The sequence below is a fragment of the Wyeomyia smithii genome, chromosome 1 (assembly GCF_029784165.1).
Source record: "Wyeomyia smithii strain HCP4-BCI-WySm-NY-G18 chromosome 1, ASM2978416v1, whole genome shotgun sequence".
In the NCBI taxonomy this organism is placed as follows: Eukaryota; Metazoa; Arthropoda; class Insecta; order Diptera; family Culicidae; genus Wyeomyia; species Wyeomyia smithii.
Genome location: NC_073694.1, coordinates 15,144,941 through 15,158,864, shown reverse-complemented (window position 1 = coordinate 15,158,864; position 13,924 = coordinate 15,144,941). Strand labels below are relative to the sequence as shown.

The 13,924-nt window shown below is 41.0% G+C and overlaps 1 protein-coding gene across 4 annotated transcripts in view; it reads right to left on the bottom strand.

Moving 5' to 3' along the window:
• LOC129718851 (NADPH--cytochrome P450 reductase) overlaps nt 1–13,924 on the bottom strand; it is a 43,922-nt gene that overhangs the window by 18,163 nt on the left and 11,835 nt on the right. Inside the window, exon 1 of one of the 4 annotated variants that reach the window (XM_055670002.1) lies at nt 173–302. The exons of 2 other annotated variants lie outside the window; for them this stretch is intronic. The gene's annotated coding sequence lies outside the window, so the exon portion shown is untranslated. Of the gene's footprint in view, nt 1–142; nt 303–13,924 lie in introns of those variants that run through there. One more of the 4 variants, XM_055670001.1, reaches the window with a different exon arrangement.

The following is a 13,924-nucleotide window of genomic DNA, read 5'->3' as shown; positions in this document are numbered from 1 at the left end:
GCTGTTTTCCATTTTTCTTATATCGTTAATTTTCACCAAGGTTAAACTTGCGAGAATTGATATCCCCAATCAACACATTCATCACCAAGATTTTGATACGAACATAAATAATAGAACATTAGATGGCGACCGTGACTCTTACTCTGGACTCTAAACTGTAGTTAACACACACCAGGAAGGTCAAGTACGGCTGCCCGATTCCAGCTGGGAGTGACACCACACGCGGATAAAAAAGAGTCAATATCAGCAGAGAAACACTTGCCGGTGCACGGTCTTCACGCGTTGAGCACTGAAACTAAACTGAGCGCGTGAGACGCAACAGCAGCCGCTGGAAGCGCGGCAGCAGCTAGCTTTTGCGCGTATTTGTCATGACATTGCGAAAAGCGACGTCGTTTTTAACAATGACGATGATGATGTTCAGCATCACGGTTGGTATGGATCCGACCACGCGCCGATTGATAAGGAAGTGGAACACACTGGACCGACTTCGGACCGGAGAGATGCGGAGATACCGCAAGTTTTGCCGAATCATGGCCATGGAATGGGACTGAGCTAAGCTCAGCAGCCTAAGAGATAGAAGTAGGAAAACATGTTTTTTTTTATCGATGTTCCTTTGTTGCGTAAGCCACTAATGCGAGTATTGCCAGAACATCTACTTTCTGGGCGGTAAATAGATACTACGGCAAAATTGCTTACGATTATAGTTTACGCCGGAATGTTGATCACTAGCACATGTGTCATTGGAGCCGGACACGAGTAAACATCAAACAACGGTGGATCGCTTAAGTGGAAAATGTCTAATAATAGATTTCTCTACCGTGAATTCCTAGTTAACAACATGAATTCCTCCAGAAGCTTCTAGCAAAACTCTAGACTCGATTTGGCTCGGATCTAGTCGACTGACTATGGAACTAAATAGGCGTGAGGCAATAGCCCAGCCAGCCGGTCTGGCAACTTGGGCAATGTTGCGCCACTACTAGGTGTGAGGCGGTACGTGCGTACCAGCCTACACAAACGCAGTGGGGCAGGGGAGCATTCGCATCTAGCATTCAATCAGCTGTTCAACACCACTCTGGCTGGAATGTAGACACTTGCAGTAAAGCCCACCGAGCGCGTAATGCGTTGCTGTATTTGGATGGGCTCGATCGATGCTGGACGGCTAAGAAAAAAAACAATTTTGGGAAATGAATATAATTTCTGTGTAGATTCGATAAATCGATGAGCCTTTTTGATTTCGTTTCACGGAATTATCCGTGGAAAGATAACGTACATTTCACGGTAGTTTTTCGTTAAACTTTTCACGACACGCCACGCTACTAAAGTAAAACGTAGATCTACGTAAAAAAATGAAATTGTTGTACCTCACTTTCAAAAGATCGTTATTGTGCAGATGACATTTTTTTCTTGTATGGGCTTTTCACTGCGATCAGGAATGTTGTTGATTTTGCCTGAGTGTTGTTTATTGACTCCGTCTTAGCTTATAGTAATACAGAGCTAACATTAACAGAGTCAGTGTAGTCACAGTTTTCTTAGAACGATAAACAAACATCATTGAAGTTGTTTGTTGTAAAATTTATAACATAAAAACTATAGTACAACGGTACAGATTTTGGTACAGATTTTTTGCGGAAATAGTACAGATGACAACGATTTTTGCAGCTCCCAGAACAGATGAAAATATGGTAACACTGGTGAGAAAGGACTCGAGAGAAAATTTCACGTCCCCAATCCGATGCGATAGCTTCGCTCTGTTGGAATGAGACCAATTTCTTCCGAAAAACGCACACCAATCACAGATTTATGAAGCAACTGAAATAAATAGCTACGAAAGGTTTGTGAACAAAATCCTGCACAAACGTGAGCGAAGCAAAACAACAAATCACCACACACGTTCGAGAGTAAAGAAATTGAAAGGATCAGTTCTTCCCCAAAACGACAAAATGATCAAATCGTACACAAAAGCGAAAACACATTGCGAGACTTGCTATGCAACTTAAAGAATAAAGTTACCCCAGACAGTGCTGATAAAAGTCATTTTCCCCAGCAAAATTCTTCGAAAATTACAGCCAATCATTTTCAATTTTCACTTCCAAAGATCGCAGCACTCTTTCAGATACACTAGATTTTCGTCCTAGTAACGTGCTGTTATACTCAGATGAAATAGATCGCGCGCATCGTTCACGGTTACGGAATAAAATTTGACGACAAATCCAACCAAATGATCTTCAATTCAAAGCGAAAAAGAAAAACAAACAGTCCACTCAACCAAAATAAGCCTCACCGAAACACTTTTTCACTGACACTGACCGATGCCTTGACAATCTTCGTTAACTGATAAACTGATTTTGTTGTCTTGCTTTCATCGCATGAAATATAATGAGGTGTTTTGACAGTTCACTTCCATGCAAAAAGCGGAAAGGGAGAACTCTGAAAGGATTGTAAAAAAATAACGTTTATGGATGCTTTTTTTCATTTTCACTCAAGAGTGTCAACAAATATCAACCCTGACCCCAGATGAGCAATCCGGAATCTACCGGATTGTATGCCAGAACTGCCCCTTAGTATTATATCGGGCAAACTCGACGCAAGCTGAAAGTGCATTTGGAAGAACTTAAATATGCCGTTGTGATTGGCAGAGCTGTATGCCACCACGAGTCGGTACGTGTCGATCGCCGAGGTCATGTAATACTGTCCATAATTGAAAAATGGCCCAATATGCCAAAATATGGGTATGTCAGTACAACAAGTTTGAAACGTCCCAGATAACTTTCGTCATGACTATATCACCCCTCATACCTATCCAGCTTTTTACGCACCATAATGGCGGTCGCTATAATGCGTGTTCGTAATATGCGAACCTCTCTGCTTACGTCAGATTTGCGATTTCTGAAAAATTAGCAACACAAATGTTGCCAGAAATATTTTTCTTTCGATAAATTGTCTGAAGACTCCAAACTGACGTAAGCAGAGTTGTCAAAAGGGTGGTTAATTTATTACGAACTTCGCATTATAGCGTCCGCAATTATGGCGCGTAAAAAGCTGGATATGCTAGCACCTTGCCGTTGAGTTCAAACAGAAAATCTGCAGCCAAATTCCATCCGTCAAGCATTTTAAACGCAGTAGCCCGTTTTTCAATTATAAACGCAAAGAAAGTTGACAAACCCGTGTGCTGTTTGGTTAATGTGCATATTTTGAGAATCATATCGTGCTTGGTTTATAAAAAAATCGCTTTAATTTATTTGACAGTATGGCAGTACAGTACAAAGGAGAACGAGAAGAATACAAGACAAGACAGATGTTCCGTGCACGCTGATCAAATCGTCGCGGAAGTGTGAGGCTCAAGCTCTTGAAACACGAAGAAAGAAGCAGCTTCACCACACTGTAATTCAAGGAAGTTGCGAGTCCTGCCCTCGGGCTTGTACGTTTCAAACAGAAAAAGGAACAAGATACCGAATCAACTACGAATATGTATTGGCAGAAAACTCCTGGTCAAAAGACCATCTCGAAAGTGTGCTAAAACAATAGTAGTATGTAGCTCAGGTAGGGAATAGGCTTAGTACGCAGTTGACCAGGTGCCGTTGTCGTGTGTCAGTGTGGATTTAATTTTTATATTTTAAATTAAGAGTCGGAAATAAGCACTTGAACAAAACAGGTGTTTTTTTTAATTTGAACAGTTTTGTGCAATAAATTTCGATTGACGTGGAAAAAGCGGAATACGGTTTAAAACGGAATCCCTGTGTAAGGTAGCGGTGAAATTGGAAGGCAACATTAAGATTTATTTTCCGGGAGAACGGAATTACACAGGCGATAGCGTCTCAACACAGCCAATACTTAAAAGGATCCTGGAAAATGATATCCACCATTTTTTTAACAAAATGATTTCCATACATTTTTCTTGTCAGTCACATTTGGCACTCACAATATAAATGACTAAATAAATTAATCTGTACATTGTCGCTATTTAGTCGCTTTGTCTCTCAGAATTTTTTTTACGCGAACGAGAAAAACAAAAGACGTCTACTCGTCTGATTCCAAATTTGGTTCTAATACATGTTAATAAAGTTATTGTAGCGAGAGGAAAAGGCCAAAAAGAAAATTCTAATAAAATATACAAGGAATGCTCTCACCAATGTCATCCGGATCAGATTGGGGATATGTTCAGACTGTTGCCTGAAGGCTAGATATATTCGCTGCTACGTTTAACGGAATAAAAAACCGTCTACTTGTTTTTTATACTCTCTCCGTCACTTGCCCCTATAACTCAAGGAATTATACCAGGTTTTCCGAATTTTACGTCCAGTTTCTAGTAGATTTTTCACTTTAGGTCTTACATCTTAATACAGAACGAATTTACACAAACCGAAATACCGTAGCACAATCATCAAAAAAATGTAAACTAAATTTGCAGTTAAAACCGTGCGCTAAGTCTCAAGGAATGTATCGATGAATATGAACACAAAGAAAGTGCGAATGCATGATTGATTAATGGAGAAGAGACGGAAGACAGAGAATCATACGCTCTAAGAAAGTTAAGGCTACATTTTCCGGCGGGTCTGAAACGAAATCTATCCAGGACTTAGTGGATTACCTGGACGACTAATGCATTGACGTCGACCAGATAGAGCAAATTGAGAAGAGTCTACGGGATGTATATTTTGCGGAGTCCCAAAACCCAAACTGCAATAACCAAGATCGTGGCAAAGAGAACCATTCAAAAGGGCTAACCAGGCCACATTTATGTCTGTATTTTTTTCCGCAAATATCGATTTATCTGTATCACGGACCTATTCTGTATTAAAAACCTGTATCGAGTAACCTAAGAATGTTGAATTGAAAATTTTTTCAAACTTATGATTAGGCGACAATCAAATGTATTAACTGAATAATACATGTTTTTGTTAAATTTATCTTTCGTTAAGCTTCGCTAATTTTATATTTTTAGTGTGCGAAACTCGTTATCTAGCCCTTGTCGATCAGTTACTGTTGCAAATTTGGGGAATCAAGACTTTTCAAGCATAATTAAAACTGCCGTTTTTACAACAAGATCGGTGGAATCGAACCGCTTTCCAATTTGTTTCACGAATTCAGCATATAAGTACAGACAAATATTTCGAAACGTGAGTTTTTGCGCTTCGGTCAAGCCACATTTTGCTTCTTCTGCATCAATACTAACATAAATAGCATCAGTTTTTTTCACAAAAGTTTAAAAATACTTCAATAAAATTCAAAATTCGAGATTGTTTTCAGTTCGACGGAATAGCAACAAAATCTGTATTTTCAGCAATATTCTTTAATTCTGTAATACAGATTCTTTATTGCTTTTTCAGTTCAAAAGTGGTGATTTTCGCCAATTTCGGCCATCAAAAACTGAATTACTGGGGTTTCGATAGTCGCGTCCGAACACTCCGAAATTTGGAAAACACACCTATCAGACGCAATGATTCCCGCATAATCAATAACCATAAACGAATGTTAATCCATATGGTTTAACGGTGAACCATACAGTTGTGACTATACACCTAACTCGTTGTTGGGCACGTTTCATGGTTATTGATTATGCGGGTTCCATCTGGACTACTAAGAAACATTTATCAATTTTCAAATGGATTCAGACGAATCTGAACAACGCTTTGGTTTGTGCGAGTTGAAAACACCTAGATATTAGATGATTTCTCAATTATTCTGGATATCAGACAGAAATGTTACCCATTTTCTGCCTCAACAAATGAATTTTTCGACAATCGGCTTCTGTAGGAATATTTTGTGGGGCAGAATTTTGACCACTGACCACTGACAGTACCCGACAGTCCCGGACCAGCAGCGGGAATCGCCTCACTGCTTCGGCATAGACCACCATGGGATCACATAGGCACTACTCCATCATGTACAAGGAATGGGCTGGAAGGGGGACACAATCAACGAAGAATGAATGGAGGGACTACCAAATCCCTTCCTGCGAGGTGGAATCTAGCGATGTCCGCAGAGAAAGGCGGAGACAGATGCGGTCAAACCCGGAGGTGGAAAGGCTAACCCGCCGGTTTCCATACTGGATATAACGGTCGGCGGCCCCTCGCTAGTCAAGGCTATCGGAAAGAGTAGAAACAAGCGGCCGACCATCTCGATACAATCATCGAGTTCGCGGCGAATAGGAGCAGTATCACCAGGAATCTGAACCAGAGCCTTCTCCTGCTTCGGGTCACCATCGACGAGGCTCAACAGGAGTACGCCGAACTTTTAACTCGGCCGAAACCCTCCGAAAAGGAGGTGAGGACTAGAAGGGTGACTAAGTCTAAAAAGGTCTGCTCTACGAGGCAGGTCGCTAAGCGAATGACACAGTCCCCGTGAGAAGCGAGAATGTGAAAAGCGGTTGGTTTGCTAGTTCCTCATGATAGCACACCGACAGGCCAAGGAGTCGACCAGAGTGGCAACTACGGGAATTACATGGGTTACCGTGGTAGAAACGTGGTAGGAAAATGACACCAGGAAAGCAGGACGCGCAAAGTCGACGTGGTGACAAACTGACCACTAAGAATCAAGTAGGTGCACCGTCATACCCAAGACCGACGAGTCTAAAACTCGGAAGTCTTGGAAAAATGAGGCCTAATTACCGGTTCAGGCATTCACCTCGGAGGTGACTCTCCAACTTGAAAACCTATACGAAACTACCGAGAGGTTCAACGTTGCATAAGCTCTCAAAAAGAATTGCGGGGTGGAGGTGACCACTGAGTCAATCCGCCTCCGAAAGGGTTCAGCGGGACCCAGGTGGCTACCTTCCGACCTGATGCCAGCGTCGGAGAATGCAAACCTGGCACTGGAGGAGGGCAAGCTCAAGATTGGCTGGTCAGTATTCCCCTTGGGTAAACTCCGGCAACCGGAATTTTGCTTCAGGTGCTTTGAGGGAGAACACAAGCCTTGGAACTGCAAATTCACTTCCGTATCCTGTTTCATAGATAGAAACCGTGATAGGAAACCTTTGTTGGTGACTACCCGTTTACAATACAACTTTCGAGAACTCAACTTGCAGACACATTATATGTTTATTGGCTTCAAGGCGGCGTACTATACAGTGAAACGCAACGATCTGGAGCAGATTATGCTTGAACATGGGTTTAGAACAAAACTGATTAGATAACTCTTGAGGGTTTCACATCAAGCGTCACGACAGCGGAAGAAATCGGACGCGTTTGTGACGGGGTCTCAAGCTTGTTGTTCAACATTGCCTTGGAAGGTGCTATACGAAGGATAGATGCACAGAGGAATATCGCCATCATCACAAACTCCCACATACTTCTAGGCTTCGCTAATAGTAGAGCTGTGGAGTAGGCATTCACGAATCCCAAAAATGAAGCTGCAAGAATAGAACTCATCAAATGTTTAATACGTTGAGGTGACTCGGGACGTGGTCGCTATCACCCCGAATTTCTAGGAAAACAAAGACTACGTGGCTCATTACGCAAATTCTACTCTGTAATGGTTCCGATTGAAAATACATCAACCCACCGAACTTCTGCAATCAACTGTTGACAATGGAGAGTAACTGAAAAATCGTGAAAGGCATGCTCAAGAAGAAAGGTGCAGTATCCTGGGACATGGAAGAGGTCTAGAAGAATAAGCCCCCTGCATCCAGGAAGTGTACAAAAACTACTAACGTCAAATCTAAGGTACAATCATTCTACAGAAATCAACAACTCCGCCCAAAAAGTAACAGTTACCCACTCTTCTCCAGTTTTTATTTAAATTTCACCCTGCATTTAAGTTTATTTGAGTCAGGCTGTGAATCAACATAAATGACGTCATTACTGTGTCAATAACATACAAGCAAGAGTTCAAGTACAATCAATGTGTCTTCCCGATTGATTCGCACAAATTTTGCACTAAAATCGCACAATAAATGTGTGGAATGCATAACGCAACAGTTGTACTGTAGAATATATATCATATACACGAGAATCGTGATGTTCCGATAAACTTCAATTTGGTGCGCCGGTTCATATGAACGACTTGCTCATCCCTAACAATACCCTGCAGCCAAAACAACCTTCAGCGATTCATGTTCCCCCACACAACTTAGTGACGCCAGGTGCCATAAATACCATAAATACGAAATTTGAAAATTCGATTCTGAGCGCAATTTGAAATCAGTTTCTATTTTGGAATTTTCTCGTCTTTAGAAGGAGTTTTCAGCGATTCTGAGCACAATGTGGAATCATTTTCTATTTTGGCATTTTTCGGCCTTTGAAAGGATATTCCGCATCCATATTAGAACTCACATAGTCATATATCCATCATCATATCCGCATCCGCTTCTGCAGATGTCTCAAAAATCACATCCATAATATCTCGATTAATAATCACCACGCACCTCCATCGAACTCGTGCGAGAAAGGAGGTTACGCATGATGATTTTTAATTTGCTGTAGGATCAAAGATTTTAAAATTCTTCAAACAGAAATATTCGTGATACAAACTTTTAGGTCGAGAGTCTTTTTTCACTCATTTTATCGGCAGAGTAAATTAGTCTCATTAGTCATCATTAGTTTCGGTGAGAAAACTTGAAATACTAAACTCAAGTAGAACATAATTTGTTGCATCGACTTGAAAATGAATCTAGCAATCAAAAGACTGGATACAGCATACCCGCATAAATGCAATAAAAACCTGAGTGCCTACAGCGGCCACTTGCTCCCTATCAGGCTGCCACAAGGCCACGTTGGAACATGATGATTGTATAAATCAACAACGGCTTCGACTGTGCAGCAGTACAACGAAAGTAAAAGCCAACCTAGTCATGAAACCAGTTCTCCCGATTTGACCGACTGCCAGTAATAGAGCTGTAGTAACACTTCTAGAACGGTGAAGGCAGTCCGGTAGTGTTGCAAAAATCTCAACTTCTGCGTTCGTTGACACCAGCAGAGAACTGTGTATCTTTTCTACGGCTTAAATGGTCACATTCACAGTTGGGAAAGAATCTCAAGTCGCTTAGGTTTAGCGTTCTGGGTAACGCAAAGGATATAAGCAAGGTTAACAGCGTGCAGTTTCAACATTCCTTCTTGCCACTGGGTCGCTGGATGTAGATCGATAGTGTTAGAGACGGTGAAAGTGGCTGCGAAGAAAAAATAAAATGTTGGCCGCAACGGCAAGCCGTTAATTATTGCGTCAAGGTGAAATGTGATGCAAAAATCTCTAATTCACGATGATTTTACATCATCCTGTTACTGAAGCGGAGAGACGAAAATGGAACAAGTTTACTAACCAATCAGCATGAGCAATCATTGCAGCATTATTCACTAACAGTTGTAGCCGTGCACAGGACGGTCACATTGGGTGGAATATTAGTCAAATCAATTGAGTCATGTCAGTTATTTGCCCTCCATGCGCACGACTATGACACAAAGCAGGTGGAAACCGACAAACAAACTGTTTCGAGTATTCATGCAAGCGCCATGCGATTGATCATTTTATCACTTCTAACAAAGCTTGATCGAGTATAGAGACTAGCCGACATTGGTGCTTATTACGGGAGTCACTTCACGGTGAAATATATTTCACTCTCACGCTCACTTCACTTTTTTAGACCTATTCCCGATTCCACCTCAAGTGAGGTGCAAAAATCACCTCCGTGTAGTGAGATTGACAGTGAAGTGAAATTGAGAATAGGACAAGTGAAATGAGATTGTTTCCCACCTCAAAAATCTCTAAGTCCCAGAAAGTCGGTTTTTCTGTTTTTTCAGATAACACCAGATCTTGACGTGTTCTGCATTTCTTAGACATTCGGCATCAAAAAAAAATGTTTTTTTCGGTATCGAAAATTTCCTGCAAACTAGTGCATTTTTCCATCGAACAAAAAAATGAAAATTTGTCCGCTTTAAGGCACGGATCAAATTCTGATTCGTTTCGGTACTGAAGAATAAATCCAATATTTACCATTAGATCACAAATCAATCAACTTTAAGGCTTATGGCAGCTTCGTGGAATCATTTCACCGTTCAAAATGGTCGTGAAATAATTCCACGCGAAACGACGCTTTTTCCGTTCTCACTTCACTGATATGACACTCATAACCCAGATTCCCAGATTCACTTCACTCTGATTTCACCGTGAAGTGACTCCCGTAATAAGCACCATTGTGTCGCATCATCGTAGGGCACGTGTTTGCCTAATTGATCGAATGTGATAGCCTTATATGCAGACAAAGCACCACAAGCAACGCAACTGTTTTTGCTGGCGCACTCAGGGTGGCAATTTTGTATGAGCAACCCATTTTCGGACAGAGAAAAAAGGAAGATGACATTAGCAAAATGTGAGCCGACAGGTTCATCAAATTGATAACCGGTCAACAACTGGGCACCAGTCACCGAGAGCATGTGGCACCAAAACACGGCATAATGACTGGACTAGGTGAGGGAGGGGGGTAGTAATATGTGCAATTTTTATTCTTTTAATGATGGTATGTGAACCTCCGATAAGATAACGACACGATAACTGGTCTAACCCGGCAGGAAGCACTCCACGCTATGCCCATATATGTAAAGCACAAAGCTTTCTGCTAAAAACTGATAGCACTGATACTGAAAGTTGACTCAGGGACATATTTGAGCGAAGATCACCGGCAGCGCTGTACAATGCACACACTCAGTAAACAGTAGGTAGAGGGAATGCCAAGTTTTGTTCGTCACTGTTTTTGTATTATTTAACCGTGACAGGAAGCTGATTTTTATTGCGTGAGAATGATTTTTACAAGAGAATAAACTGCGATTCGTACTTGAAAAAGCTAGTTATGCAACTACTGTCAGTCAAACCAAACCAAACCAAAGGCGAAAGAACAACTGTCCACGAAGTTGGTATCAGTTTACTAGGCTGCGTGTGGAATGATTTTTTTGTGGAAATTTGAAAAAGTGTATCGCACTTGAGAGGGAACCTTGCTGCGAAATAAATTTATACAATTCTGAACCTAGTGATTGTTCCTCAAAATAGAATTCACTTGGATCGGTCCTTTTTTTAAGATGCAGGGACTCATTTATCTTTATTATCTCATTTATCGCATTATTAATCCGTTGAACCAAATTTATTTTTACTGAACTTATACACAGAAACTATTTCATTACTTAAAAACTAACATCATGATTCAACCATGGCAAGCTGTTTCCAAAAACGTGATCAAAATTATTTTGATCAGAAAAAAACTTGGGTTTATCTCGTAGTTGTCAGCAACTCTTTCGCAAGTGTCAGGAAAAATATCAACTTCTTAAATCATGTGATTTCAGGGCACTTTAAAGTGCAGTTGATGTTTCACAATAGTGACACCGAAAATTTGCTGGTGTTTAGGAAGGCTTTTCAGTGCGGTTAATTTCTGCATGCTAGCTTTTATCCGTAACTACTGAGAGTTACGCGTGACGTTGTGCACTCGAGCGAGTGACACAGACTCTTCATTTTTCAATAGTGCAATAGTTGGCGTCACGTTGCTGTAAGAATGAAGGAAATTCGTTGAAAACCTACTAGGGTGACTATCATGATGAGCGTCACTGACTGACGTCACTGAGCGAACCTACCTCAACCTTGCATGAAAAACATATAAACAAATAAAAGCAAATATTCTGTTATGCAACACAGGTCCAACGCAGGGCCAAGCTACAGTGCGAGTGCATAAGAGGCTTCAAGTTACCCATAGCGAACAGGCAGCCGTTTCAATAATCTGTCTCCGTTTTATCCATAGCAATAAGCGTAAATCAGTGTGTAGTGTTAATAAGCGGAGTCATTTGTAGCCGATATAAATAGGTTCAATAAATGAGTCCAGAATCAATCGATTATTGGCAGATGGCTCCGCCTCAACCAGTCTTCTCTGGTTTAGCACCGGACACCCGAATGTACAAATCTCATAGTCATTTCTATTTCCCACTGTATCACACAGTCCCAGTGGGTGTTCATTAGGCTTGAAGGATGGGTTGCGACTTGTTATATGACTGAGCTCAAAGCATTTAAAACAGGACAGTTTCATAACGCTCTCGATGTTTTCAATTTTTTAATTAGCACCCCTATGTTGCCGTAAGACGTAATTCTATGTCAAAAAATCCCAATAATGTGACTTTTTAGGCCTTTGCCATGCTGAACGCCAACGCGAGCGCTCGGGCTAATGCCTTGCCGTAAGTTAATGAACAGCTCTACTTACGGCTGTTCATTAACCTCAGAGCCGCCTCTGCAAGGACGCAATCGTTATGTCCATGTTTTTTTAGAGCGGTGAAATCTCTTTCGGACAGCTCTAGCTTCCCGGAATTTTTCCCTCATCTGACGAGTCACACAACTTGCTGTTATTAACGTATAAGTGTTCTCCTCTCACCTCTAGACACTCGGTATCAACCCACCCGCCACGCCTGGTTCCCACTTTTATGCTTATTACTACTCGCACAGTTTCAATGACCGCGTCGTGGATGTGCTTCCTCTGCTCGTTCAGACCTACTGATTCAACTGGTTTAACCACACATCGATAATATCTGAAAATTGCCGGCCATCGATCAGCTTGTGGTCGATTTAGAAACATTTTCCAGGAGTGCTGGATACTACAGATAATCATTCTTCTGTTCGCGACAAAGCTCACTAGCCTCAATGACTATTTAGGAATAGTATGCCATCTTCAATGCACAATTCAATAGCTTTTACTTTTGTATAAATCGATAACGGCGCCGGCTACGTCCTTACGGTCGGTTAAGGGAGGGAAGAAAGAGAGTGTTTTGTTGTTGTCAGAGACTAATTTTATCTCAGCATCTCCAACGACTGTAAGGAAAAGGAACATACTCATCACCGTTTTCTTGTTAGTTATAATGATAGGCATTCATTGTTTGAGGAAAGTCTAAAAGTGAGTATATAGAGAGTAGGGTGGGGAATCGTTATATGAAAAAAACGAAACTTGATAGCAGAAAGCCAGAACCAAGTTTCTTTTGTTTTATTTGAGGCCCCGACAATCCTAAATTTATCGGAAGTCGATTGGTTTTGTCTCCGCTTGGCGCATTTCATTTCAAATTTATATGGAGATTTGTATGGAAAAACCAACTTTTATGCCTTTTTCATTCTAAAGAGCTCAAAATGGCTCAAACCATAGGTTTCATATGGTAGGTTTTTTATGCCTAACAACTTGGCCGAAGACACTAAAGAGCTAGGGTGTCCCAAAAAAATACTAGAGCTGTTCAAATTTGAGTATGTCGAAATTTATGTTGCAAATCATTTTTTCTGCCAGCACTGCCAGTGTACCGGCGTCAGTCAGATTTCCATCAGAAGTAACCTCTGAGACACGTTGTAGATTCTTTCTAAGCCTAGAATATTGACCTAAATTTGTTTGCTTGATCCAGCTGAGTGTACAAACTCGTAACGACAGGTTACTTCTGATGGGAATCCTACTGACGCCGGCACATTGGTAATGTTGGCAGAAAACAAGATTTTCTGCATTTAAATCGACATACTCAACTTTGAACAGCTATAGCTCTTCTTAGGGACATTCTAGCTCTTCAGTGTCCTCCGCAAAGTTGTTAGGCATCTAAAATACTATACTTTAACATAATGTAGTGCATTAGAGCATTATTGAGCTTTCTAGGAAGGTAAATGCAAAAAAGTAGGTTTTCCCATATAAATTTCCATACAAATTTGAAATGCAATGCGCCAAGCGGAGACAAAACCAATCGACTTCAGGTAACTTCAGGGTTGTTTGGAGCCCCTAAAGGAACCAAAAAAACTTGGTTCTGGAAAACCGATCATTTTTCCCCACCCTAATAGAGAGGGAGCCTGAGAATAAACCCATGCTCAAAAGTTCTATATAGCATAAACGTTATAAAACATAGGTTAGGTTAAACTGCACATATCAATGGTTGATTGATCGGAATCACTAAAATTCCTCGTCAAATCAACTGAATGGAGATGAGAGTTGGCGATCATATCA